This window comes from Lissotriton vulgaris, chromosome 2_1 (genome assembly GCF_964263255.1).
Source record: "Lissotriton vulgaris chromosome 2_1, aLisVul1.2, whole genome shotgun sequence".
NCBI classification, from domain to species: Eukaryota; Metazoa; Chordata; class Amphibia; order Caudata; family Salamandridae; genus Lissotriton; species Lissotriton vulgaris.
Window position 1 is genome coordinate 1,494,675,688 of NC_141687.1, and position 27,942 is coordinate 1,494,703,629.

Genomic DNA, 27,942 nt, shown 5'->3' on the forward strand with positions numbered 1-27,942 from the left:
GACACAGTCATCAGCGCATAACAAGGCTGTTAAGGACCTGTGGCCTATTATGGGTGCATCTGGGTTTCTAAATAATTTATATCAGAACAGGAAGGGTGCGAGTAACCATCCCTAACGAACCCCACAATTCATCTTAATTGGTGAATTGAGCTCGCCATACGCTCTATTTATTTGTTACATTCTATTTTATATAAGCAGAATGTAATCAGTGGCAATTGTGCAGATATATTTGAGTGTTTTAAATATATATCCAGACATGTACGAGTAACTGAAGCACACTACAGGCTGCAGTGATTCATATCTAATGGTTAGGTGTGTTAAAGATGACATCAGTAGTGTGCCACATAGTACTCACCATAGCGTCTATGCCCCACAGTCCATCTTTGACATAAAGTAGCTTTGCCCCCACACTTCTAAGTATTCTTACATTAGGGAAATGCAGATGTATGACGTTACAATGCATACTTTTACAACGCCTACATTTACAACACATTTTTTACACCGCAAAATCCATTACAACGCATACCATTACAACGCATACCATTACAACGAATACTTTGAAACTACCTTTACAACGCATTCCACTACAACGCATACTACATTTACAACACATACCATTACAACGCATAACATTACATTGCATATAAGGTAAGTATTGGATAGTGTAGGGGTAAAAATTACTATTCTAACTCCAGGGGGTGCAACAGTAGGGTAAGTGTTGGATAGTGTAGGGGTTAAAATTACTATTCTAACTCCAGGGGGTGCAACAGTAGGGTAAGTGTTGGATAGTGTAGGGGTAAAAATTACTATTCTAACTCCAGAGGGTGCAACAGTAGTGTAAGTGTTGGATAGTCTAAGGGTACTATGTGTTGTAATGGTATGCATTGTAATGACTGAGTTTTAATGGCATGCGTTGTAGTGGTGTGCGTTGTAGTGTCATGCGTTGTAATGGTTGCGCTGTAAATGCATGCGTTGTAATGGCTGTTGAGTTGTAAAAGTTTTGTTGTAATGGTAGTGCGTTGTAAAAGTTGCGTTGTAAAGGTTGTTTCCCGGGAAATGCTCACATAGGCCCTCTAAATGTGTTTGCACACTCTATTTAAAGTATGTTGTCTGGGCGAAACGAGAACCTTTTTAAACCAAGATGGAGACAGTAACTAGACGGAATTCATCATTGCATTTGTCTGAATAACACCATATACAACATTCTGTCACCCCAGAAGACAGATTTCCAGGACAGTATGCTAAAGTGATAGCTGGTAGTAGTACCTTAACGGCAATCAGGAGGGAGATAATTGTGCCAACTATGCAAGAACCTGTGGCCATTTGATGGAAAAAAAAAATTTTTTTTTGGTAGTGAAATGTCTCCAATGATATATCTGATGATCTTGTAGACATGCAGCACAACTTAGAGCGCAAACAGGGATGAAGATAAATAACTGGATCACTCTACACAGTCTTATTTGGAAGTAAACACCTGCTTTAGGAAGGACAATGATGAGCGTTATTTGCACATTTTCTGCCAACTTTTTTTTGATCTTAGCGTCAGGACCGGCTGTGAGTGCTGATTGCAAAGCAGCTTACAGGCGTTACTCTCAGCCAGTGACAAAGCATTCTGAGTTCTAAATTTAGGATACAGGCTTTAGGGATGCAGATGACTATCCTATGTTGTGTGTATAAAATCCTAGGTAACAACATAACAATGAAAAGGACAAGGTGGCAAAAAGAGACATGCAATGAAAAAATCTATCATCAAAAAGGGTTCATATTTATTAAACACATATAATAAAATTAACAGATCATATATTGCATAATAATCATCAATGAATACAGTACTAAGTTAAAAACATACAATAAATGATAAACTAATCATTGAGTATAATAACTGTCTCCTTTTTTAATTCATATGGTTGTTATTTGATTTGTTTATAATTTATGATAGATTTTTTCATTGCATGTCTCTTTTTGCAACCTTGTCCTTTTCATAGTTATATTGTTGCCTAGGGTTTTATACACACAATTTGTTTTCCCTGTCCTAGGAATATTATTATTTCTCACTCAGGGGTTGTTCACATAAGATGACTATTCTATGGCCATTGGTTGTAGTTTTGGTGGTGAAGATGACTGACAGCGGCTGCTGCAGCTGTGGAATATGCACCAAAAACACGTCTGATGTGTGCTTGGGCTATCACCTGATAAAGATAGCCTACGATAGCAGCAATAGCAACTTTGGAGGCAGCCAGCAACATTGAAATTGTACTATTGCTCCTGAAATGAAAGGGGAAAATGTCTATTTTATTAAATTTGAAAACTGCATTGTGACGCATACCCTTGCATGCATCTTTCTACACTTTGAGACTGATTTTGCTGCTATTAGAATTGTCATAGATGATTTCTGAGACACCAGCTATTGTTAATATTCACATTTCTATCAAGATGAATCACCACTGACTTTCAGTAGACTATTGGCTCTATTCACAATGTTTGCATATGTAGATCCTCTCATGTACAGATCTAGACCTAGGTGCAAATCTCCTCATGGATATCATTCAGCATTTCTATGCGTAGATGTACATCTAGATTTAGACTTACAAGTCCCCCCCTTCAAGGGAGCATGTGGTGACTGACTCCAATGTCTTAATGTAAATTCAACATATCACTATTAGTAACTTTCTGGCTGTTTCTCTAGATCTCTTCCACTTGAAGGGAGCTCCCAATAGAATGTAAAAGATAATTTTAAGAGTTTATTTTTAAATTGCAACACGCAAAGACTAGTTTTCAATTAAAAATAATAAAACACATTTCCCTAACTCCTATTCATCCAGTACTACCACAGTAACAATAGACAACACATCAGCAGTAGAATATAACACATTATTACATTTTAATATAATTATTTATATATATATATTTTTGTTGATATTATTTCTTTAATTAAATCAAATGTAATTTAATGTTCATTTTCACCATCCCCTATGTCAACCCACACCTTGCAGCACTCGCTTTTTACCTTTAGCGAGGGATTTACTACTGCAACTTATATATATGGCTGCTAGTAATCATTCTGTGCATTCCTGGCAGCTGTAATCTGAGGCATTTTGGGCCATTTACATAGATAAACATGTGAAAATATATTTGTGAATAAGGCTCCATGCCTCTAATTAGCACCCCATTGCCACTTGGGACAAAACTCCTAGCTCCTTCTGCCCCCAAGGAACAACTATGAAATAAAATTCACATTCTTGAATTAACTCCAACTAGATTTTGAACTCCTGGAATTGTCCAGTTCGCTATACTATGGAGAACACTCGGCTAGGATTCTATACAAATATAGGAGTGTACAAATGAATAACAAACAGATATCTATCATTATATAAGAATATTGTTGACAAAATATTGTATTGTAAGTGCATTGAAAAGAAGATATAGATTTGCTATTCCTATATCCATATCAATACACCTTGAAGATACATACATGTTCAAGTTATATATATGAGGAGTTAGATAAAGAACATCTGCCCTTACTTACTATTACATATTTCAGTTTCGATATTTTGTCCTCCATATTTCCATACCATGAAATTCTGTCTTCGATATTCAGGGGGCGCACCCACCCATATGCATACATTGCTCCAACAACATTTTTATTTTTTTCAGTTTTTCGTTCGATTGAAATGTATTGCTTTGGACAAATAATTCCCTGTGCTGAATTCTTTGGGTAGGAGCATAGCTACCATGGGTTCAGCATGTGCTGTGGCGCCTGGGCCCAGAGCCGTAAGTGGCCTACTGAACCCTAATAATTGTTTATTTTACTACCCCAACCACAGTCAAAGAGCCAATTGCCATTCTTGCACTACGTCCTATGGCTTGCTTGCTATGCCACTGTATGTAGGGCCAACTTTCAAAAGCATTTATCATCATGAGGCTCAGTACTACAGAAGTACTCGTTTAAGGTACTCGTACAACTTTGTAAATATGCCTACAATCTCCAACTCTCTAGTAGTAAAAGTGCAAGGAATGCACAATTCCTTCTATATGTGGTGATTGTATTTACATATTCCTAGTTAGTTCCCATTTTAGAAACTTTGGGGATAATTCACAAAGGCATGTAAGAGTTTGTAAAGAGTATATAGTCCTAAATGCCTTTGTAAATAAACCCTGTTAAACTGGTCAGCCTTAAGGTGGTATTTCCCCAAACTTTTTGCCTTCAACCCCCTAATCCTCTGAATTTTATTTTGTTGGCTTTAGGGAACTCTGCATTTTACAACTGCTTACCAGTGCTAAAGTATTTGTGCTCACTCTCTAAAACATGGCAAATTTGGTCTATCCCTGATTGGCATAGTTAATTTACTTATGTCTCTAATACGGTGGTATATCATATATCCAGTGCCTGAAAATAAAATGCTACAAGTGGGTCTGCAACACTTATTGTGTAACTCATTTTAAGCAGCTCTCTAAAACGTGTCCCAGGCCTGTCATAACAGCCTGCAATCAGTTTTAAACTGCAGATTCGACTCGGTAAAATAGCCCTCTGGCCAAGTTTAAAACTCTCTTATTATCACTTATAAGTTACCCTTATGGTAGGCCCTAGTTAGCACATAGGGCAGGATGCCTTGCAATTACAAAGTGAGACATGTACTTTTAAGTTTCACATGTCCCAGTAGTGAAAATAAATGATTCAATTGTGTGAGGCCCACCTCTCTCATAGGTGGGCCCCCGCTAGTTTGGATGCTTTACATCATTTGTCAAGATGGCAGGCCTACGAGTCTCAATTTAAAAATGCTACAGTAATTTCAGGCCTTAAACACAATACTGCTTTAGGTATTTACAAATATACCAATGATTTTGCGTGTTTGTACGTATGAGACAACCTACGCATAGTCTATTTCTGTTTGTATTCCTTATCTGAATTAAAGCATCAGTTTTGAGTGATATGGTGGATAACTCTACACTTAGAAGGCATGTCATTTTACAAGCATTATTTGATTCACATCAACTGTTTTCAATTATAAGATGGATTTTCCTCCTGTGGCAACATTTGGGGACTAGAAATACAACCATCTATTGTCTAATATGGAGGAAAGACTTCATGCTTGACTTATGGGTAGTGCACATTGTGAATATATGGTACATGAGTCACATTTTCAAAATAAACAAAGCAACTTTGGAGGTATTTGTTGTCCGTATCTGGTTACATGCACCATTTGATTCTCAGTTACTTTCTTTTATATTAATCGGAAGGAATCTCACCATTATAGTTGTGTCATTGCACCGGAGATATGATTCTTAGGAATATGGTTCCACCTTTAGATCAGCAAAAGTTAGCACTAGTGGTGCAACATATACAAAATAATGCATGCTCCATTAAGGGAAGGGTGCATTTTAAAATGAAAGGTCCCTTTATTCTTTTTAAATAAATGACAGTTAGTGTCTGGCTAGAAAAATAGGATGAACTTCAGCCTATTTTACGGGTCACTGCACAAGTGACTGGGAACTACCACATAAACAAGGGAATGGTGTTGTAATATGACAGTATAGCTACATTTCGTTCACAATGATCTGATCCTAGTGAGTCTTTAAAATAAAAGAAAACTACAAGTCGTTATGCTGTCCTACTGCATGGTAATTGTGGGGCATTTTTGTTAAACTCAAATCCAGGGAGGTCCCAAACAGAATGAAAGAAATTGATTCTGGCACATAGGTCTCCCTCTCTTCGTTTCTTATCGAATCTATCAATCGACACATGTTACAACAAAGGGTGTATGAGGAAAGCCAGTTAATAGGTACATTTCTGGCTAACTCAACCAGGAAAAAACAAGAAGCTGCCATAATATCAAAAGTGTTTGATCTCCTGACAGGTCTGGATGTAGCCAATAGCAGCGAGATTCCCCAGATATTCCTGGAACATTTTCACCGTCTTTGTGGATACATAATTTGCAATTCCTTATTAGCGAATCCCAAATAAAGATTCGCTAATAAGGAATCACAAACAAATGCATGAAAAATCGCAAATTGCAATTTGGTCAAAAATCGCAATTTTGCAAGTGCAATTTAAGAAGGATCGCAATCAGGTGGTAACCATGAGTGAAACTGCCATACAGGTGCAAATCATCCAAAACCTATTTAAACCGACCCAGGAGGCCTCAGAAACTTTCACAATGGCAGCGCACTACCTGATGGTGAGGAGGATGAGGCTCCAGGCAGCAGCACAGTAAAGAAGGAGAATACAGGAGCGTTTCTTCAGTGTGCGCATCACATTGTTAGGCCAAACAGATGAAGAAATCTATGATAAGTACAGGCTGAATGGTGACATGATCCTTGACCTAATAGCAGAATTAGAACCCCTAATGCAGCACCATACTTGTAGCATGCATGCCATCCCTACTCATGTGCAGGTTCTTTATTCCCTATACCTACTTGCGTCCAGCAGTTTCCATGGGGTAGTAGCTCTTGCTGGAGGGGTGTCACAAAGTTCACTATCACGTATCTTTAATTCTTTCCTGAATGCCATGATGACAAGGATCCATAACAACATTATTTGTTTATTTATGCATGCCATTTATAGAGCGCCTGAATCACCCCGAATGGGGTATCTCCGCGCTGAGGATGTATAGAGATAGTTTGTAAAAAATTGGAGGTACCCCTGTTACCAATGGCAGGGTGGGGGGGTGTATAGAGATAGTGACATAGGAGCAAGAAGAGTGATGTTTTGAGTTTTTTCCTAAAGGTCAAGTAGTTAGTGCATTGGCGAATGTCCACAGGTAGTTGGTTCCAGATTAGAGGGGTGCAGTAGGAGAACGCTTTATCTCCAATTCTAGTTTATTTTATATTCTGGACGGTGAGAAAACCCTTGCCTTTTGATCGAAGGGTATGCAAGGGTGTGTGTCTGACCAGTTTGTCCACCAGACATCTCGGTCCCAATTTATTTATGCCTTTGAACACTATACAGCAAATTTTGAATTAAATTCTTTTGCAAATGGGCAACCAGTGTAGTTTGTGGAGCAGGGGGGTGAGGGTGTTCGGTGGGGTGCACTGGTTACTAGGCGAGCCACCATGTTGTGGACCACTTGTAGACTGTTCAGGGACGTTTCCTTGGCAGAGATCAGCAGGGAATTGTTGTAATCTAATGGAATAAGAACCAGAGCATGTACCAGGGTTTTACGTGTGGAAGAAGGGAGGAAGTGAAAGACTTTGCGGGGCAGGCTGAGTGCATGACGGTTATATGCTCATCCAGGTTGAGTTTGCTTTCTATAAGGACCCCCAGGTTCTTTATGACTGACTGTGGGGATGGTGCAGGACCCAATTCCTCTGGTCACCAGCTAGGTGACCAACTGGTTACTGCATCTTAAATAGCATTATATCTGTTTTATCTGCGTTCAACTGCAGGAAGTTGTTGCTCATCCACATTGTTATAGTTGTAGGAATTGAGTGTTGTCCGCGTAGGAAATGGAAGTAAACCCATTGTTTCTTATGATTGCTGCAAGTGTGGTTGACATATACGTTAAACAGTGAGAGCTAAGGCAGGAGCCCTGAGGTACGCCCTTGGAATCCATAGTAGTCCGAGATTTAAAGGGACCAAGGTAAACTGTGTGGGTTCACCCCTTGAGAAAGTCCGTCAGCCGGTTAAGTGCATTGTCCTGAAGGCCTATGGTCTGTAAACTCTCCAGCAGGATCTGGTGTGAGATGGTGTTGAATGCTGCGGATAGGTCGAGCAGTTTGAGAATTACGGCAGTCAGAGGATTCAATGAAAGTGGATACGTGTGTATTAATATGTCTTTCCAGTATTTTGCTATGAAGAGGGAGTAGTGAGATGGGTCAGTAGTTGGAAATCACGTCAGGGGGCAGTTTGGTGTTTTTCCTAATGGGCATTATCTCGGTGGTTTTCCACTCAGTGGGAAGCGTGCCTTCTTTGATTGAGCTATTGAAGATTGAGCAAAGAGGTGCAGCCAGCTCCGCTGCAAGACTTTTGGAGATTTTAGCTGGGATTACATTTTTAGGGGATCCAGATTTGGAGGATTTTAATAGGGATTCTATGTATTGAATGGTGAGCAGAGGGAATTCTTTTAGAGTGAAAGAGCTTCCCCACAATCCCATAGGAATTGAATAGGACCAAACAGGACTTTTACCAGGTAGCCCGGTTCCCACATGTAATAGGATGCATATTTGGAATACATGTTGCCATTTGTCCCCAGCTGTGAATAAATACATTTTTGGGAAATGTTAATCCTATCACTCAATCAACATACAAGTAGTCTGCAACGTCAACCATATCATCACAGATATTGTGGCTCAATACCCTGGGAGCACACATGACTCCTGTATATTCAGACACAGTGGCATACACACCTGTCCGCTCAGGGGTGATTTTGGTGAAGGACATCTGCTTGTTACACTCATATAAAGGTTCCTCACACACAATGGTAAAATGGCAATGCATCACTGTTACTAACCCTTTGCTCACAACCCTGTAGGTGACACTGCATATACTGTGTGAAACAACATAATGACACCTTACCTCAACCCAGCCACCTCAAATGAGCAGAGGTACAATGCAGCGCTCATCACCACATGAAATGTCATCTAACGCACCATTGGACTGATGAAAAATCGCTTCCGCTGCATCCACCAGACTGGTGGTGCGTTGCAGTAAAGGCCCGACGCCTACTGTAGAATTGTGGCTGCATGTGCCATGTTACACAATATTGCCACCAGGAGGGGCATATCCATTGAACTCACCAACAGTGAACCAGAGAAGGACAACCAGCAGGGGCCACAACTAAGACCAGCACATGGGGCAAGCTCAGCAGAAGGGCGAAGGAGATGTGCAGGAATCACACAACATTTTTTCTGAGGTGAGTAATGATGAGACATTTCCAAACTGTACTATATTTGTCACAAATTATATCATGTTGGAGTGTTGAAGCATACATATCACGTACCAAGTAACACAGGGATTGCATTTTTTTTAAATTATACAATGACATAATCATAGGATTTGAAACTCAGTCATTAGTAATGGCAGTGGTTACTTCACCATGGTTGCTTGGCTCTGGACATGCCTGTCTATCTTTTCCTTCCACGCACCCCCAGATACCTTTCCCCAGCTTTATCTCCATCCCTCATGGAGCCTACGGAGGGTGTGGTGCTGCGAGTGGTGCGCCTCCTGTAAGTGGTGACTGGCACTGACAGGCTGCTGAGACTTGAGGCTTCCTCACTCCCCTCTTCCCCCGTCACATTGCTAGCCCCAACAGTGGCAGACTGCATTAGTTCCACGGCATTGATTACTTGGCCCAGTGCCTTGGGCCCATCCCCACAGCAATGGATCATCTCGATCTGCATGGGGAAGGACCTATGGGACAGCAGTGCAGTGTTGGCGCTCAGGCAATTGTTTGATAGGGTATAGCCCTGTAAGCGCTGCATCAACTGATGATGTTGTCTCCTCTGTGTCACCTGGCCCTCCTGCATCACACAGGTCAGCTCCTGCATGGCCGCATTTGAATGTCTGTTGCCCTCCACCACAGCTGTAGTGAGTTCCCTCATGCAAACACTCTTGACAGCGATGTTACTTGCCATTGTGCTGATTTGGGCCTGCACTAACCACATGTTTTTGGCCTGTAGGCGCTGCACCTGGAGCATCTGTGCCTCCAGCCCACCACAGACATTTGTGGATTGGTCCTCCTGCGGTGTGAAACATGACCTTGCTCTGCGCCTCCGGCTTTGGACTGTGCTGTGCCGGACCTGTGCTTGGGGTGTTGTCGTGGGGGTAACTTGAGGCTGGCTTGTCTCTGGTGTTGTTACTGGCTCGTCCTCAGTTTCCATAGGATGCAGTGGTGGAACTATGGTCCTGCGTGTAGTGGGGGCATGGGCTGGTGTTTGTGGGACCACAGGTGTATCGATGTGAGCCACAGCAGGAGTATCCTGGGTGTCCTCACAGTCACTGTCTTAAGCCTCTGCTTCTGCTGCATCTGTGATGTTAAACAGTGCAAGGTTTAATTTGGTAGGGAGGGTTATGTCGTGTCACATTAAGCATACTTTGACTCTCAATAAATTATTGACTGTCACATATTGTTCACTTGTTTTGCCTTCTTATTGTCTGTTTGCCTACAAACCTGCCTAACCTGCCTGTGGCTCCCATAATGCATTTGGGTGTGGGTGAAAAATGTCGACTGGAGTTGCTTTCTGCACACTTGTGCTAGACTGGGGCAATGTGCACATTTTGAAATGTCTCTTGTAATTGTTAATTGCATGCATCTTACCTTGACATGTGCTGGCTGCTCCGGATGTGTCCAGGTGGGTTACTCCCCCACCAGCTTCAGGCTGGAGTGTGAACTCAACCAGGTCCTCCATGGGTGTGTTCCCAGGCTGTATTGCTGGTCCCTGTTGGAAAACGAGGCAGCATCTGTGAGGCCTGCACAAATAACATGACTACATTTGTCCTTCACTGGGAACCAAACCCCCAATTGTAGCGCCTGACTCTCAGAGGGTAGCGTTGCAGAGCAGTCTAAGACTTACTCAAGGGAGCAGGTGTGGGCTAGCAATCACCATTTGCAGGTGCACAAAAATAACACTCAATAATTGATTGTCCAGAATGTACTTTGCTTTTATAAAAGTAAGAGTACATTTATTAAACACACAGTACTCAATACTATGCACCAATTTACAAATATATATAAACTGTTGGAATTACTTTGTTACATTGCATAACATCTCCACCCACCCGTACGGGGGTGGGGTCTAGTACCACCACTCCCATGTATGCACATCATATTGCCCCAATGCAATTAGTTGAACATAAGATGTGGGCCCTACACACTGGCACCATCCCAGTGGTGACCCACCGCATTACCTCAACAAGCATTAAAAATGGGTACACCTGCCTTGGTGACACATAACCCTGACTGAGCATCTCCTACTGACCATAAAGTATGCACCTCTGAATCTTCAGGGCTAACAGTCTGGGTTGTTCCTCTCCTAACAGCAGCAGCAAGAATACGTGTTTAAGCATCACATTAGAATGACAGTATTCATCACCTTTGTGTATCATTAGAATGCATTGCAATTACAGCCCCTAAAGGCATCACAGATGAAATCACAAGATTACGCATATACAGCCAGATACCCTAGCAGGAATGTCTGACAACATAACCTCACTTTCCTTATGACATCACCTTACACATGTAACCTTCAGTCCGTCTTCAAGAAATAACGTTAGTAAAAGCATTTCGGGTTCAATTACACCTCTTCACCTCCAACTCAGCTCTTCACTTCATGATGCCCTTCTCAATACACCCTCAGCTGTAGAACAAAAGTTCCAGCCCAGAAAGTGTTAAATGCTGGCTGAGTCCTTGAGGAGTTATTCTTTTCAAATCCCCATGTGACTTAGGGAGGGACTTTTCACTCTTCGTGCTGAGGGGCACTGCTTGGCTCCTGCAGCTCCCCTGGAACCTTTGGCCCTCACTTGGTGGTGATCCCGTCCTCCTGGGTCCACCACAAGCAGAAACAAGGCTGTTTTCTATTGCAGGCTGGTTGAGGCCTGAAAGGCATTATGGGGCACTTCTCTATGTTCTCCACACATATTATAGCAATGGCTCTCCCTCTGCATTGGGGGAGCCCTCTGCACCCGCCGCTTCACCCGGCTTTGGTGTGGGGCCCGATCCCACCTGTACCTCCAGGTGAGTCCTGCAGCTCAGGGAGCCCACCCCCAGCTGTCCCACCCGGGCCCCTGGTGCCTCTTCTTCCGTTTTTGCGGTCCCGGCCCCACCCGGGAACCCCACATGCCTCCCCATTGGAGGGTAGCCTGGGGAGACCACCCCTGGCTGCCCCAATGGCTCCCTGCCCGGCCAGCAGTCTCACGTGCTCCTGCAGGAGCCAGCACTTCTCTTCTGGGCAGACACAGAGACTGCTGCCGGCCCAGCAAGGCGCGGGGGAGTGCCATCGCACTCCCCCCTCCAACTCCCTGGACTCGGGGCCCGAGGATAGGCTTCGAGGCCGCTGCACCTCTTCGGGGGGCATGACGGGGCACCCCTGCATCCAGCATCGACGGGGGCCAGGGTAGACTCCAGGCACCCCACGGGGAATCATCTTCAGGGGGAGCGCAACGGCGCTGCCTGACTTTACTTCTTCAGGGATGGGGTCCCGCACCCCTGGGCCCAGTTTTACGGGGGAGCTAGACGGCGCTCCCCCACCTTGCATCTCCGCAGGAGGTGCAAAGGTGCCCCCGAGCCTCCATCTTTGGCAGGGGCCAGGGTGGGCTCCTTGCCCCTCTGAAGGGCATCTTCACAGGAAGCGCAATGACGCTCCCCGGCTTCCCTTCTTCTGTGGGCAGCCCCCAGGAGAAGACCCACACTAGGGGCATGATTGCGACCGGTGGCAGAGCCCCACATGCTTCGTCATCGGTCCCAGGTGGGGTCAAATGTCGCCTACCTTTGGGGGGCATTTCTCTGCCTCCTGGAGTTCGATTTGCTTCATTTTTGTCTCCTCTCGCTCCTGGTGGCACCCCCCAGCCACTGGGAGCACCCTCCTTTGTCCACTGGGCCTCGCAGATGGGGTATTCAGCGGGGAGCTGTCTTCACTGGTCCCTGCACCAGCCTTTCGCCCATCTCTCCCCCTGCGCCTCTCTTCTGTTTGCTAAGAGGCGCCTGCTTCTAAGCACTGGTCCTGGACTCTTCTCCTGGTGCGGTTCAGGGTCCTGGGGGCAGTCAGGGTGTTCCTCCTTCCAACTGCCCATTGCCAGGCTCCAGCACCTTCCGCCTCAGCAGACTACACCCCAGAGCTTCTTTTCCTGTGCAAGCACTTTTTTAAAGTTGAGTAGGAGGCTGGCAGGCAGTCTCTGTTGGTCCTATCAAACAGCGACACATCACTTCCCTACCCCTTCTCCTTCCTTCATGTCCAGCCTCTGGGTTTGTTCAAGATGGCATCATCCAGCGTCTCTTGCCACATGGTCTCTAAAAAAAAACCTTCCCCCCTCGCTGCCTTTCCTCCTTGGTGCAGCCTGGTGCCTGGCACCCAGTGATACCTGCTGATGGATGCGCCTGTAGCCCCACCCATCTTCTCTTATCGTGGAAAGGAGGCCTTAGCTTGTGGAAGAAAGGTTATCAAACCATTCAGCTGAGGACAGCCCTCAGCCTGGCCCTGGTTATGACTGACTCAGAGAAATGTGACATTGCTGGATGACCCAAAAGCAGTACAAATATGACTTTGGACTCTGCAGAATACTCTTTTTCACATCTGCTACAGTGGACTTTAGTGCATGTCTGGAATCTGTAGGCCTTATGAAAGTTAATCTAGCACATGGGCTCCACATCCCCATAGGGGAATAATGAAAAACAGTAACACACACTGACTTTCCCTGGCATGTTCCAGTGTATAAAGCCTATTCCATGTCACCACCCAATTCTGCCCAAGTCCTGCCACACCCTTCTCCTTGTAGCTGCTCCTGGACTGCACACTCTAGGAATCTCCCCTGTGCAGCCCCTACACGTGTGCACATGCATATACACATGTGTCTGCATGTAACCAGCCCAGTGTCCCTTACTCCAGCTGCTGCACAGTGCCCTGGTCAAGTCAGGGGGACACCAGTAAAATCCCCATGCAGTCTCCTACATCCCTAGTTCACTGTGGGTGAATCCCAACATATGAGGCACCCCCACAGTAAAAGCTCAACAATTAGGTACTCAAAGAGCAAAAAATTTGGGCGGCCCATGGTGTCAGAACCCCCTTCTAACAGTCCCCCTCAAGTCTTCTTAGCCTTCTTCAGCCTCTCAGCAATCCTCTCTTTGGCACGACTATGCAAGTCATACCACCGCTTTTTTTGTTTGTCTATTGAGTGGTGGTTGACCCCCACTGCATTAACTTTATTCTGGATCCTGAGCCATATTTTGCACTTCTGTGCCTCTGGGACTTTCAGTCCAAATAGCTGGTCTTGGCTGTTGACCACCTCCTCAATGAGGTGTTCAATTTCCCTCTCATTAAACTTCAGCTTGTGTTTCCTGCCTGGTATACTCTCCCCTGATGCTAAAGTATAAATTTTTAACAAGGGGCATGTCTGCAAGCACAGTTGTTGGATCTCCTGTTCTGATCCTGCACTCAGCCTCCTCCTCTCACACTGACAGAACACCAAATGAAGCATAGGCTGGATGACTTCCTGGTTGTGATGTCATCTCCATGAATCATAAAGGGACCTCACTATTAGCGATTTTGCTAATTGCGATTTCACTAATAGCGATTTCACTAATAGCAATTTCGCTAATAGCAAATTCGCTAATAGGGAGGTGGCAATTGGGCATATTGGAAATTGCACGAGTCTGCACCTGTATCGCTATTTGTGATTGCAAATTTGACTGATTCAGTAAAAATTCCCAAAATTGGTCATGCATTGGAAATAGCGATTTCTAAAAAGTGATTCCTTATTTTTCATTATTTAGGAACTGCTATTTCTTAGTTTGACGCATGTGCACCTTTGTGCTTTCGCAGGTTTACATGATTTTGTAAATATGGGGCAGCATCAAAATCCATAGTTGTTGCATGGAAACACCCACAGCAACGCCCATGAAGCACCTCCTGAACGCAAAGTAAGGCGACACAGTGATTTGCGGTGCGTTGCCCTACTCAACATTCATGAGGACACTGAAAGTCACACAGGGTGGCTTTTCATGGCTTCATAAATCTGATTCAGAGCCTGCATCACACATGTACCACATTACACAGTGAAAAAGTGACACAGGGCTCTCATAATTTTCCCCCTAGTCTCTAAGATGCTTGGGCTGGGAGTGATTGAGCACTCCAGTATTTTCTGGTCCTGCTCAGTGATGCTGGTTTCCAAAGCTGTCCCATTGGCGCCGCCCCAGAACTCAGGGAAATCAGACAGTGGATTATTCAAATTCACATGGACTGTCATCACTGCCATCTTGTACTGTCATGCATTATGTTTTGTGATACATCTGAGAAAAATATATACTTTAGTATACGTTGCTTTACATGAAAATTGACGAATTTAAGCAACTTTAAGTTCACGTGTTTTATTATTGGCTACGTTTAATGACAACGTTTTTGTGAGCAAACTATTTTACGTGTTTCTCTACATATGATAGATTGAAGATTATTGCTTCTAAAACTCTCATGATACATTTGAAAAATGAAACAACAATTAAAATCGAGTGTCTTTTCTGTCACACATTGATGAAATGTCTGTATTTCTAATGCTATGATGATATAATGAAACTCTGATGAAATCTAACCTTCCAAAGTAAATGGTGGATTGGAGGTATTTTGTTGGATACCCCAGCAACACTCTTTTGCTGAATTGTTGCCTCAATCCTGGTTTCCATGGGTGTTTGTTGTGACTACTAAGATGGTCCGCCGCCTGTCCCATGTGCCTCTGCCGAGCAGTTTGCTACCTTCTCTTTCCTACTCGATCTTAAGTAGTACCATATTTTCCTAATATTTGGGATGGTACATTGTGTGATTGCAAGGGATTTAATTTTCTCCAGGATGTCATTCCAGATTTTATGTTTTTTGTGCTTCTAACACAATGAATGAGCTCTTGCCAAACAGCTCCTCTATATGGCCAACACACTTCATGGTGAGGACCTCCATCTCTGAGAATTTAACTCCATGTGCCCAGCTGCAACGTCTCTGTCTGCCTCTTTTTACTTGGACATATTTGTATTTGTTTGCAGCCAGAGATTTCACAAGGGTCCACAGATGTACTCCTGTAACAGCTCTCACTTTTTCTGAGGTACAGAACACTTAGATGGGCATACATTTGAGCACTTCGTCATAATGATGCCATGATTCTGTTCCCAAAAATCAACTTTTCCAATTTGCGATTTTCTAATATCGATTCCCTATTAGGAAATTGCAAAATAACGAATGCGACTCTTACTGAATTGCTAATTGTGTAAGGTGTACTTTCATACATTTCCATGAGCCACTTCCTAATAGAGAATCTAATGGAATTGTTATTTGAAAATCGCTAAGTGAAACTTATGTATATCTGGCCTTGATGTGGCGCTGGGATGCCTCAGGGTATCAATGCGCTTAACAAGAATTAAACTAATAACAATAATAATAATGTGTTCGTGTTTTTAAAATGTGTTTCGACGCAAAGCAGCGAACTTGTAGCAATTCAAACATATTTGTTTTACATGATATATGTTTTGTTTCTCAGAAGACCTTCAGTCAAACAAAAACAGCTTGGATGTGGTGCAACCTGTAGCAGAACCAGCAAGGTCACCTATGTCAAAGATCTAATCAATCCTATTTTTTAGCACACTGGGCTGCTCTGCTCCTGCCTGTCCTCTGTTTTACTGGATTGGAAAGAAGCCTACTTGGCTAATGAAAGTCCCTCTAATTGGCAATGACAAGACCAAGACTGATTGTTGCAAATGGACAATGTGCAAACAAGCGTCTCTACTATGAAGTTGACCGTTTGCAGTGTGTTTGGAAAGTTGGCACGTCCTGATGCCCACAATGCTACAGAGTCTGTAATTTAGCAATCTCCATCGCCTACGCATGCTGTGGATTTGGGATGGCAGAATGCCAGACAGACACAATAAAACAACAAACTCATAAAAATCAGGAAGCTGGTATCTTTGTAGAGCCATTTTGAAGATATGGTTTTTACTTTTGAAATAGCTGAATAAATGCTTTGAGAAAACTGCTTAAAAGTGTTATTTTTCTTACTCAAATTGTGTTAACGTTTAGCCCACACACATTGCAAATGCGAATAATTTCAGTCGCTCAAAGAAGTGCTTTCCGCATGTTATTGCAAAAGAAGCGAAATAATCTACTTAAATGGTACTCTTTCTGCCTGCAATGTATATTTGTCGCATATCAATTGATTTGTGAAAGCTCCTGTTCAGTATAATATGCATTCCTCATCGCATGGCAGGAAATAGGAGCATTATAATCATCCCCGTTGTGTTACAGACTAAACATAAAGGGGCAGATTTATGTTGCCTGACGCATCTCTGCAAATCGGCAGAGATGTGCCAGGAAAGATACGGCACGCAAGTTTATTCTTGCGCCACCCATGATGCGCCGCTTTTACAATGCGGCGCACCATGGCGCAGGAATAAACAGATGCGTGTCGCATCTAGGGCGTGAAGTTGGCGCAGTGCTGAAGTTGTGTTGCGTGCGGCACGCAACTCCAGCACTATTCCGACTTGCCCTAACTCTAACGTGGTGCGTCAAGCCTTACGCCTGCTTCAAGCAGGCGCAGGGTTTTGACGCATCAGCGTTGGGAAAGTGACTCAGTGAAATCTTGTAGATTTTCAGGGGCATTCCTGCGACGGAACGCCACCTCTGCGTGGAAACGCCCACATGAAACCTGATGCAGGTTTCATGTGGCGCAGGACCTTACACCATCTCCATAGATGCGTCACGATATAAGTATGTCGCAACGTGGCGCAGGGTTACGCCGCCGCTGCATCACAGAAGTGATGCAACGGCTGCGCAAAAGTGCCGCATGTCCGACATAAATCTGCCCCAAAATATGGAGGCAGGGAACCACTGTCATCTCTTAAGCAGCCCTGAAGCTATTGCGTTTTCCATTTAAACGCCAATTGAGGGGCAAAAGATCAGCATAAAAAAATACCTGATCTCCAACCACCAAGCAAATGCTCCCAATACAAGGGGCTCGATTCGCAAAATGAAATCGGGTTTCAAGATTTCTGCACTGGTAGGTTTCTGCCTTTGTCTGGGCAGAGATCTCTACCTTGCAGGGATTCACCATTTGCGAGTTTAAATATCTGCCCAGCATTAGATTTTGCAAACCTCCTCGGCTCAGTTGAGGGTAGGAGACTCCTATGACAGCAATAAAAACCCTAGAGATAGTAGCAGCATTTTTATGACCAAATTTCAGATCTACCCCACAAGAGGAGCTCCCACATTGATGTCCAAGATCGATACATTTCTAAAGGTGTGGTGAAGCCCTCTTGGGCCAGCTTTTATTCTCCTTTAGTTTTACATTTTACACATTTCAGCAGACTTCGTCCAAGCCCTGTAACCATTACATATTTTATTTTCACTATATGATTCTAAGAATTGCTGCACATGTTTTATTAAAGCGTTTCCTGCAATCCATTCTGTAGTCTTCATTCAAGGATAAAAAAATAGAATGAGATATCCTATCTGTTGGAAGGTGGTTTAATAATGAGGTTCACATAGGTAGCTACAGCTAATATTAACACCACAATAGCAAATAATGTCCAGTCAATTTCTCAATAAATTAGTCCTTGCTCAAACCTTGGTAGCTTGGCTGCGAGCAGACAGGCTTAACTTAGGAGACAGGTATGTAAAGCATTTAAAGACAGAAATACAGTAAATAAGTAAGGCATGGATGCATCAAGCTAAAAACTGGTCGCAAACAGGCAGATTCTCAGAAGCTGGGTTCTTCTTGGTGAAGATGATGCAGGTGGAGCTCTTCTGATCTGATGCTTTCAAGGAGTCCACTCCTTCAACTTTCAGAGCAAGGCAAAGTATATTTGGGGCTGAAGACAAAAGTGTGCAGTGCTGTCTTGTGAATTACAAAGGTCCAGCAGGGTAGTCATTCTTCTTCTTTAAATTTCAAGGCAGGGATCTCAGTTGCTGGACAGCTTTCCTATCTTTTTCCAGTGCTCTCAGGTGACAAGCAGGGGGACACCCCTGACCAATTGTGGCACAGGGTGCTACTCAGAAGTATGACAGCTTACTCTAAAGAGTGATATATTTTGTGTCCCAGAACGCACTGTCGTTTAAAATCCAAAATGGAAAACTTCTTTACTGGAGGTTAAGATCTGGCTAAGCTAACCAACTGGCATGGCTAAGTTTCTCTAACATGCCACTTCCTGCCCCTCTGCTAGTTCAATTACTGGGGCTCCTGTTTGTCTGGTGGTGCAGGATGTGGGGGTGAGCAAGTGTCCTGTCCTAACTATCATTCCTTCTTTGAAGACCAGTTTGAGTACTCTATCCCCATCCTTCCTTTTTCTCAGCAGATCCAGCTCCTCATACCAGACCTCCTTTGTCTTGTCTCTATGCAGGCCACTTAACACATCATTAACCCCTTCACTGTGGCGGCTATTCCGCCGCAGTGCTAAGGGGGCAGGGCGGCCGCACGGCGGGCGCACCGCGGTTGAGCTGTGCTCATGACGGAGCGGTTCCGTCATGGCCCCGCCCGCTCAATAGAACGCGCGGCGCAGGCGCAAAATCAGCGCCGCGCATGCGCGGCGGCCGGGCCATGACGGAACCGCTCCGTCATCAGCACAGCGCCACCGCGGTTGATGACGGAGCGGTTCCGTCATCAGCATGGATAGGGTTAAAGCAGTGTGGCTCTGCCTTACAAAGGATTGCCAATCAGGGGAGGCTGCTGGAAGGCAAGATTTTGGTACATCAGAAAAGCAAGTTCTATAACTTATTTTCTGTAGTAGTTATAGTAAATCTAACCTTAACAAGTTGTTGGAATTATTCTAGCTATCATTTTAATACTTTGAATGTAATTTTTAGCTCACTTCTGTCAGTAGTTTTACTTTAATAAAGCTAGGTGTGGGCGGAGTTTGCAGAGTCCCACTACATGGAATTCCATAGAGTCGCAAAATGAACTCTGCCATGCTACGTGGAGTTTTATGTTCCAGCAAAGTCTGCTGGCGTGCCCGTTCGCATTGCGTTGCGAATACGGAGTGCGCCCGCATGCTCCAAAATTGGGCTGTGATGGCGCTGAGCAGTCCTGAAATGCACCTGCCTAAATCATGTGCAAACAGCACCACATGGACTGCATGGGCGTGGCCATCTTGTTTTTCTGCTTTCTGTTATAGTGCTGGCCTAATTTTTAATCTTGTGTTAATCTTTGTTATCCTTCTCCTTTATTACTTTTCTAACCCTCATTTGTACTTTTTACAATAGTGTGCATCTTTATGTTTGTGTATTTTACAATTTTGCTTACATTTTTGTGTGCTTTTGTAACTTTTTGACTTAGTTTATTTCCCCCTACTTCTTTCCTTTTTTATTTCTTCTTTACTTTCTCTTCCTTTCCCGTCTTAGGGCCCAATTCTGATCTCACTTGGAAGGGCTCCGAATCGGATTTGGTTGTACCTAAACCGATCCGAAGCCCTTGTTTCCGACCGACTCATTCCCAACTCCAAACAACTAAGTACAATGCCTAGAAACCCTTAGCACTGACCGAACCGTTTCCGGAAGGCATACGGAGAGATAGAGCCCTCTGGAGAAAATCGTACAGGTTTATGGAGTAGGTTTCCAAGTGAGAAAGTACGATGAAAGATTTGGACAGCCTTTATGATTCCTTTTGTCTGGATCAAAAATGCTGCCGGAATCGGACTTTGGGGGCCCATAGCAGGCCCCCATTCGCCCGGGACCCTCCGACTCATGCCCTTGGGGAAACAACTGGGTCCCCCTTTTCAGACCAAGCACAGTGTGGCAGGCACCAAGAGGTGCCCGCCACAGGGTGCTTAATGATCCTCAACCACCCCTTTTGTCAATGGGAGCCTGTGTACTCGTTCGGTACTCAGGCTCCCATTGAGGTAAATGGGAGTACAACTGAATGGTATCCAAATGCATTCAAATGCATCGTACTTGTTCGGTTTAACTCCCCAAACCCGAGTTGTGCAGAAAGCATTCCAGACACGACTCAGTCCCAATGCTTTCCAAAAGGGATTGGAATCGGGCCCTTACTTTATTTGATTTCCCCACCAAGCATCATGGCAGAGGGGCGGCTTCCATGGGAGCTCCGCCTCCGTGATTTTTGTGCAGTGCAACCTCCTCTCTGTGCAGGAAGCAGGCAGCAGGGCCGGTACCGCTGCTGCTCACATTCAGAGGTAAGTTATGTGTTCAGTAAAGTTTACCCTGGCATATTATTATTATTGTATGATCCAGTTTCTAGTTTCTGCTAGGCAGGGGCAGCTACCTAATTGCATTCATCAAGCACTCTCTGTGGCTGATTAATAAAGAAGAAATTGAAGACTGTTTCTTCTGTCTCTATAGTGAGCCACTGAGTAGTGTGTTCTCTCTGTTACTTTGTTTATGTAGTTCCTACAGTTCCAGGTTATTTGTTTAATTTAATTCACAGTGATGATCTGTAGTATGCTTCTATGCATTTCGAAAAAAGGAGAGTGTGTTGGCTTATCAAGGGTGTTGAGAAATGGGAATAGAATAAATTAAAAGATCGCTAAATGCAATATCTAGTTTTTGGTAGTGCTGAGGAAATGTCAACTTACATAAATATCGAGTTGAAAACATAGTGATTCAGAAATATCAACAGCAACAATATTGTGGTCAAGAATATCAAATTTATGGTAAGAAATATTGTTTTTAAAAATTCAGAAATCATCATTATTGTTTGCAAAAATATAAATGTTTAAAATATCGCTTTATTTAATTAGTATGCATTGTAGTTTATATTTTAAATATAATGTATGTATAATTTTTTTGTATAAGTATTGTTTATGTTTTTTAATATATGTGTTACATTTTTAGTATTTAGGAATTTTATTTTAATGACATTTTGCATTTCCATTGCGGGTTGTGGGTGTATAGGGGAATAGGGTGGTAAGTAATTTAAATAAAATAAATTAATGATTTTATATTTATTTATTTGATTTCGATTTTATAGTCTTAATTACGGGAAGTAATTTATTTGCAATTAATTATTAATTGGTTGTCAATTAATATAATTTAATTAATTGATAATTAATTATGGTATTTGTGTATGTTTTTTTAGGTGTGGCTTGTGGGGTGGATAGGTGTCAAGGGTGGGACGTAATTTACTTTTGATAAAATAATAATTTCTTTTAAATTTTTCCTAATTATTTCATTGAAAATTAATTATGGAAATTGTGTTGTTAATTTTAGGTGCAGGTTATGGGGTATATAGGGTTAAAGAGTGGGAAGTAATTTATTTTTCAATAATTATTAATTAGTTTTGAATTTATATTAACTAAACATTTGCTAATTAATTATGGTAAGTGTGTGATTCTTTAAGGTTTGAGTTGTGTTTATGGGGTAAATGGTGGAAAGGGCTTTATTTTTAATGAACTAATAAATAGTTCTTAATTAATATTAATTATTGATAGAAAATTAAATACAGAAATTGTGTAAATACTTTTAGATGTGGGGTTTATAGGGGTTAAGGGTGGGAAGTAATTTATGTTTAATTGATTAATAATTAGTTTTTAATTCATATGAACTAATTAATTGATGATTAATTATGGTAACTGTGAATTTTTAGGTGTGGGTTGTGGGATTTATGGGGTAAAGGCTGGGAGGTAATTTATGTTTAATTAAATAATATTTAGTTGTTAATTAATATTAATTAATTGAAAATTAAATATGGAATCTCTGTATTTAATGTTGGTGTGGGTTGTGGTGTTTATAGGGGTAAAGTGTGTGAAGTAAATGTTATTTAATTAATTAAAAATGATTTGTTTAGTAATATTTAGTAATTTAAATTTAATTAGTATATTTGTTTACATTTTTTGTATGTGGGGCTTATTGTTATAGGGGTACAGTGTGGGAAGTTAAATAATGTTATATGTTTTAATTTTTTTTAATCAATAATATTTCTTTTATTGGTAATTACTTATTTTAGTTGAGGAAGTACATTTATTTTTAATTTAGATGTGGGTTGTTATTTGTGAGGTGTTATAGGGTAGGAAATAAAAAAGAAAATGTATGTAATATTTGTTTGTTTGGAATTTTAGTTTATGTCATTTAATATAATATTTGTAGGTATTTGTTATGTGTATTTAACGTTATAATATGTAATATTTTTAATATTACATATAGTTGTATTTTAATTTGTAACATATTTATATACTTTTTTATTCATTTTGTTCTTTACATTTTTTTATTGTTGTTAAAATGTTTTTTGTTTTTTAATTTTGAACTGGCTGGAGTGAGAATATTAATAGTTACTCCTCTGCAATCCAAGACTTTCCCGACTGTTGCACTCACAGGAGTGGGAATAGTAAATTTTACCCCTCCGCTATCCAACTCTTTCCCTACTGATGCACTCACTGGAGTGGGAATAGTAATTTTCACCCCTAATCTGTCCAACACTTTCCCTACTGTTGCACTCACTGGAGTAGGAATAGTAATTTTTACCCCTCTGCTATCCACTACATTCCTTACTGTTGCACTGAATGGAGTGGGAAATGTAAGTTTGAAGATTTTTAAATATTTTAATGTATTACTTTATAATTGAATGTATTTTTTAATTAGATTTTATGTTATTGATACTTAAATGTACATTACTTTGTATGCCATTCTAAAATGATTAAATACATTAAAATTATTATTTTAATTGTTTAAAAGTAAATGCATAAATGTACATGAATTATTATGTATGTGTGTTTAACTTTCTTTAAGTTTAATTATTAAATTGTTTTAATGTAAAGTAAATCGACTTTATTTGTTATATGAATATTATTAACATATTAAAAATGTATTATTTGTTATATATATCAATTCGATATTTTTTGCAACTATATTTTTGGCATTGATTTTTTTTCCTAGATATATTTGTACATACCTGTTTAAGTAGAGAAAGTTGATATTTTTGCATTCTATATCTTTGCATAGATATTTTTTAATTCTATATTTTTAACATTGATATTTTGTCAGTGAACCGTTTTTGTTAAAGAAATTTGAAATATGGTTTTAACAACAGTCTCGATTCTAAAGAAACTAGTAGTACTATAGGTGATCTCTTTTAGCAACTGTGTTTGCTTTTCATAAAATATTTTGTGGAGATTATTATCAGAATCACTAATCTTTTTTTATTGATCTTCTTTATTTCTTTCATCAGCACCCAAGGGGAAGAAGAGGAACGCTACAGAAGGTCCGGGGCAAGCGCCACTGCAGAGAGCTCTGGAGATCCCAGTAAGTCCTTTTATGAAAGTTGCGGACTTCTTAGGGTAGAACTGACCATAGAATCTTGGGGTATATTTTGTCTATTGGGATGTTGGTGCTATCTATCGTGAATTGTGAAGATTGAAATAGCAGGGCTATGTAAGCTAGTATTTTAAATTTAAAAAATAACATGTATGTTTGTTCAGAAGGCTTTCCTATTCCTGCTTATGCCTAACTCTAGCACAGTTCAGTTCACAAGACTGTGGCCATGGTCATCATGGACCACATGCCCCCCTCAGTGTAGTGACCTGTAGACCCGTTCATTTATTGTTACAGTACATCACCAATTTCTAATGACAGTACAGAAAGGCTGAAAAAAAAGTATGAGGTCCCACTCGCAGTGCATTTGTTACCATTGAGCATTATTCCAATCCTAGCTTGTCTAACTTTGTGAACCAACCAATTGAATGCCCAGAGTGATATTTGGAAGATCATTTCAAACTGATCTGTAGTGCTGCATTGCTGTTGTATTTGGGGATCCGTATCTGGGATCTAAATTATGTATAATATTTTGTATTCTAGCCACACAGAACATCAGTCATGCCGGCTCCAGTACCGCTGCTGCAGTAGGAGATGACAATGTCTCAGTTCTTGCAGACGGAGAAGCGGCAGCAGGGACAGGCATTGGTGAGTCACATATTTCTTGCAATTACTATGCTCACTAGCTATTGCCATGTAGTCACTCGTCGTAGTCATCAAAAATGACTGTGAGGGGAAACTCCCGACCTTTACCAGCCACAGCGGTGATTCAGTTATTAAGGACTCATCTATCTGCAAATTCTGCAAATGTCACATAATGCATTTTGATGGCTTGAGGGAGACATGAAAATACAGAAGGCAACTTAAAAGAAAGGAAATTGTGTATTAGTGAAAGGGTGGGTCGGCCATTCTTGGCATGTTAGAACGCCATTACACCTCAGCGAGCTGCAAGCTGCGAGCTGCGAGCCTCGCCACCCCCCGCCACGCCAAACAGAGCACCCGGCAAGGAGGATACAAAGGAGACCAGGGGCGAGCAGTGGGATTAACACAGCTCCCCCTCGGCACTCCATCGGATCTGTTATCGGTCCGGCTGTGGCTCGGCAGCGGCTCTGGCTGTGTGCTGCGGGAAGGTTCATGCCCATGTTCGAGGCTGAATCCGGCGGGAAGGGGGAGCCAATGTGTCGGCCAAGCCAGGTGGGGCAAAGCAGGTCGACAGGTTACCACGGATGAGGTTGGCAGGAGGCTTTGTGAATGTGAATCGGCCACCGCTACCTAAGTTTCACGGTCAAGCGGCCGGCGGTCTGTCGGTCTTTCGGTCTGTCGGTCTGTCGGGCTGAGGTCGGCTTGGACGCTCACAGTTGCCTAGAGCCTTGAGGTAAGATGCCTCCGGGTCCGCAGCTCACTCGTTGCTTGATTATCGGTTGTTGCTTAGCCTGTAGCTGAGGGAGCTGTCAGGGGGCTTCAGCCTGCCTGCCCTGCCTGCCCACCGCCCGCCACCAAGAGACTCGGCGGTGCTGCGGGTGCTGCAGCGGCTGACATACGATAGTGTACTTAGAGTGGCTGAGTGGAGTCGAGAGGAGCGGAGTGGAGAGGAGAGCATCAGCGAGCGGACATCCACCTGAACGGAAAGAAGAGCGACAGCTGGCAATTTTAATCTGCACTCCGGGCAGGAACCCTGACAATCCCTGACAAACGTACTTGGGATGGTGCGGGCTGTTGTGGCCTATCCTCTGGTGGATCGTCTTCCCCGCAGTTCTTTCTCCATCATCCCTGGGCTATCCAACACTCCTGGGAGGGGACAAGGAGTGTGTAAGCTCTGACTCCGATAAGCTCATAAAGAATATCTCGTGGGTTCGCCATGGAGACTTCTAAGCCTCTCAGGAAATGACCTTGGAGAAAGGGCACTACTCTCCATGCCGTCTCCCCCGGGGTCGTTCAACAGCAGTCGCCGCCACCCCAAGATAAAACATCATACTCAAGTAGTCCACTGTCGCAACCTCGGATTAGCGACTTTTTCGGCAAACCTGCTCTCCAAATTGGCTCTCCCCCACTCCAATTCCACAGCATGATGCGGACACAAACGCTGATATCCAGGTCTACGACAACCATTCCTCTCCCAGCCCTGTTCACAGCCCTGTTCACATCAAAAGCTCAATTCCAGAGAATCTTCGCCTGCTCTCGCCCAAAGCCCTTGTCTTACACGAGAACCACCAGATGCACACCCTCTCCCAGGACAACGCCATCACGATCCAGGATAGCTCCATTGTCTTACTAAGTGCCTTCTCCACAGTTCCAGGAAAACCATGTGCACCAGTCTTTGGCTCAGACTCTATAAACACCACTGTAAAAAATACGGCGGCTAAGCTACAAGTCCAAGGCCAAGTTCAAGGCAGCGTCCTGTCTACATCTTCAGAATACCATGACAACTGCAAAGTGGCAGATTCAACACTGAAGCCCTCACCTCAATGCAGTCCATGCCCAGGTGTACCCCAATCAGTCACAAGGACCCTCCATATTTAAAAAAGAGCCTAAAGTATGAAAGTCCTCTGTTGTCTAATAATCTATCCAACCGATTCTTGGCTTCCTTGGAAGCCCGAATCGAAGAATCCCTTGCTCACACACCGGGCTTCAGCCCGCATTCCAACTCTTCAAGCACTGTGCATGTGGATCAGGAGCTACCCGTGTTTGCCTCATTGGGATCTATAAACTCTATCTCGGTCTCACTGACATCCCTTCATGCAAAGCAAGATGCAATTGCTACGCCATGCTATGGCAGTTGCAGAAAATGGAATTGCAGATTGACCTAATTCAAACTTTGGCTTCAGCACTGTCTGACCTGGGCGCCAGGCTAAGGTCTCTTGAAAGATCTGCAGGGCCGCTGGACAACTTGAATTCCTGTTCCTGCCTTCCAATAAACTTTCATCTCTCCCAGAAATCCTGAGCGCACTCCTGGACAGTGTGAAGTGTAACAGCAATGGAAACGGGACAGCGAAATCCACGCAAGAGTCCCAAACCTCAATCTCCTCCGAAGAGCCCTCACGTACCGCTACATCGGCTGGTCCATCATCAGGGACAAAAAGTATTCCCCCTTCTTCTGAACCACTCCTTGAAAGCTCTGCTATGTTGTCACCGGCGACCAGCCCAGGCAATTCTAAAGTGGGTTTGGTACTCACCGACATCAGCAGCCTAACACCGACGCAACCAGCGATCCTGCGGCCCGACCCTACTGATACAGCCCATACAAATATGATTCACACGTCTTTCAATCTTCCAATAAAACCTTCACTGTCAATAAGGGAGAGAAAGAAACTTAAAAAACAATTAAAAAAACAACACCTAGCGAAAAGGAGAGCGGGGCTTGATGGGCCAGCGGCACTCAGTCTGCCAGTCATTAAATCAAGGGGCCTCTCTTATTTTCCCATTTTTAACCTGCCCTCAAAATCTAAAATGAAAATTACAGAGACAAGAATGACTCCCGTGGGCATTAAGGATATCAGTGAAAAACCAGGGCTACTGACACAGGGAGCGCCCCCGGCTTCAAGAGTCATTGCATTATATTCCACAGTGGCAACCTATGGATCTCTGCCAAATGAAACCAAAGGAATAGTCACTCATGACCAAAGCCTCGGCAGCCAGAACAAAATTGCACAGCCCTCAGCAGCAATGCCAGACGCAGGGAATAGCCCACTCAAAGGACAGACACTGGTAAAAATATCGAACACAGATCTCCAAATCGCAACAGAGGGTGAGAGGCCACCTTTACAACGTGGTCCCTGAAATCCATTAGGGACGCAATCTTCAGGGAAGCCAGCCTATTTGAAAACCGGGGCATCAAAATGTGGGTTCCAGCATAACAAAAATATCCCCATGTTCTTCTTCCAGTAGCCCCAGTGAGGCAGCTTATTAGCGTTCTAAAGGGGTCCGGGGTACTACGTCGAAAGTGGATAATCTCATAAACATCTCATGTAACAATAACCAACGTCTGATAAGCTGAAAATCCAGCCGCCCTGTCTCCCATGCTACTGACAGCTGCCATGAGTATCCTGAACAAGGGCCTGCAACCGCATA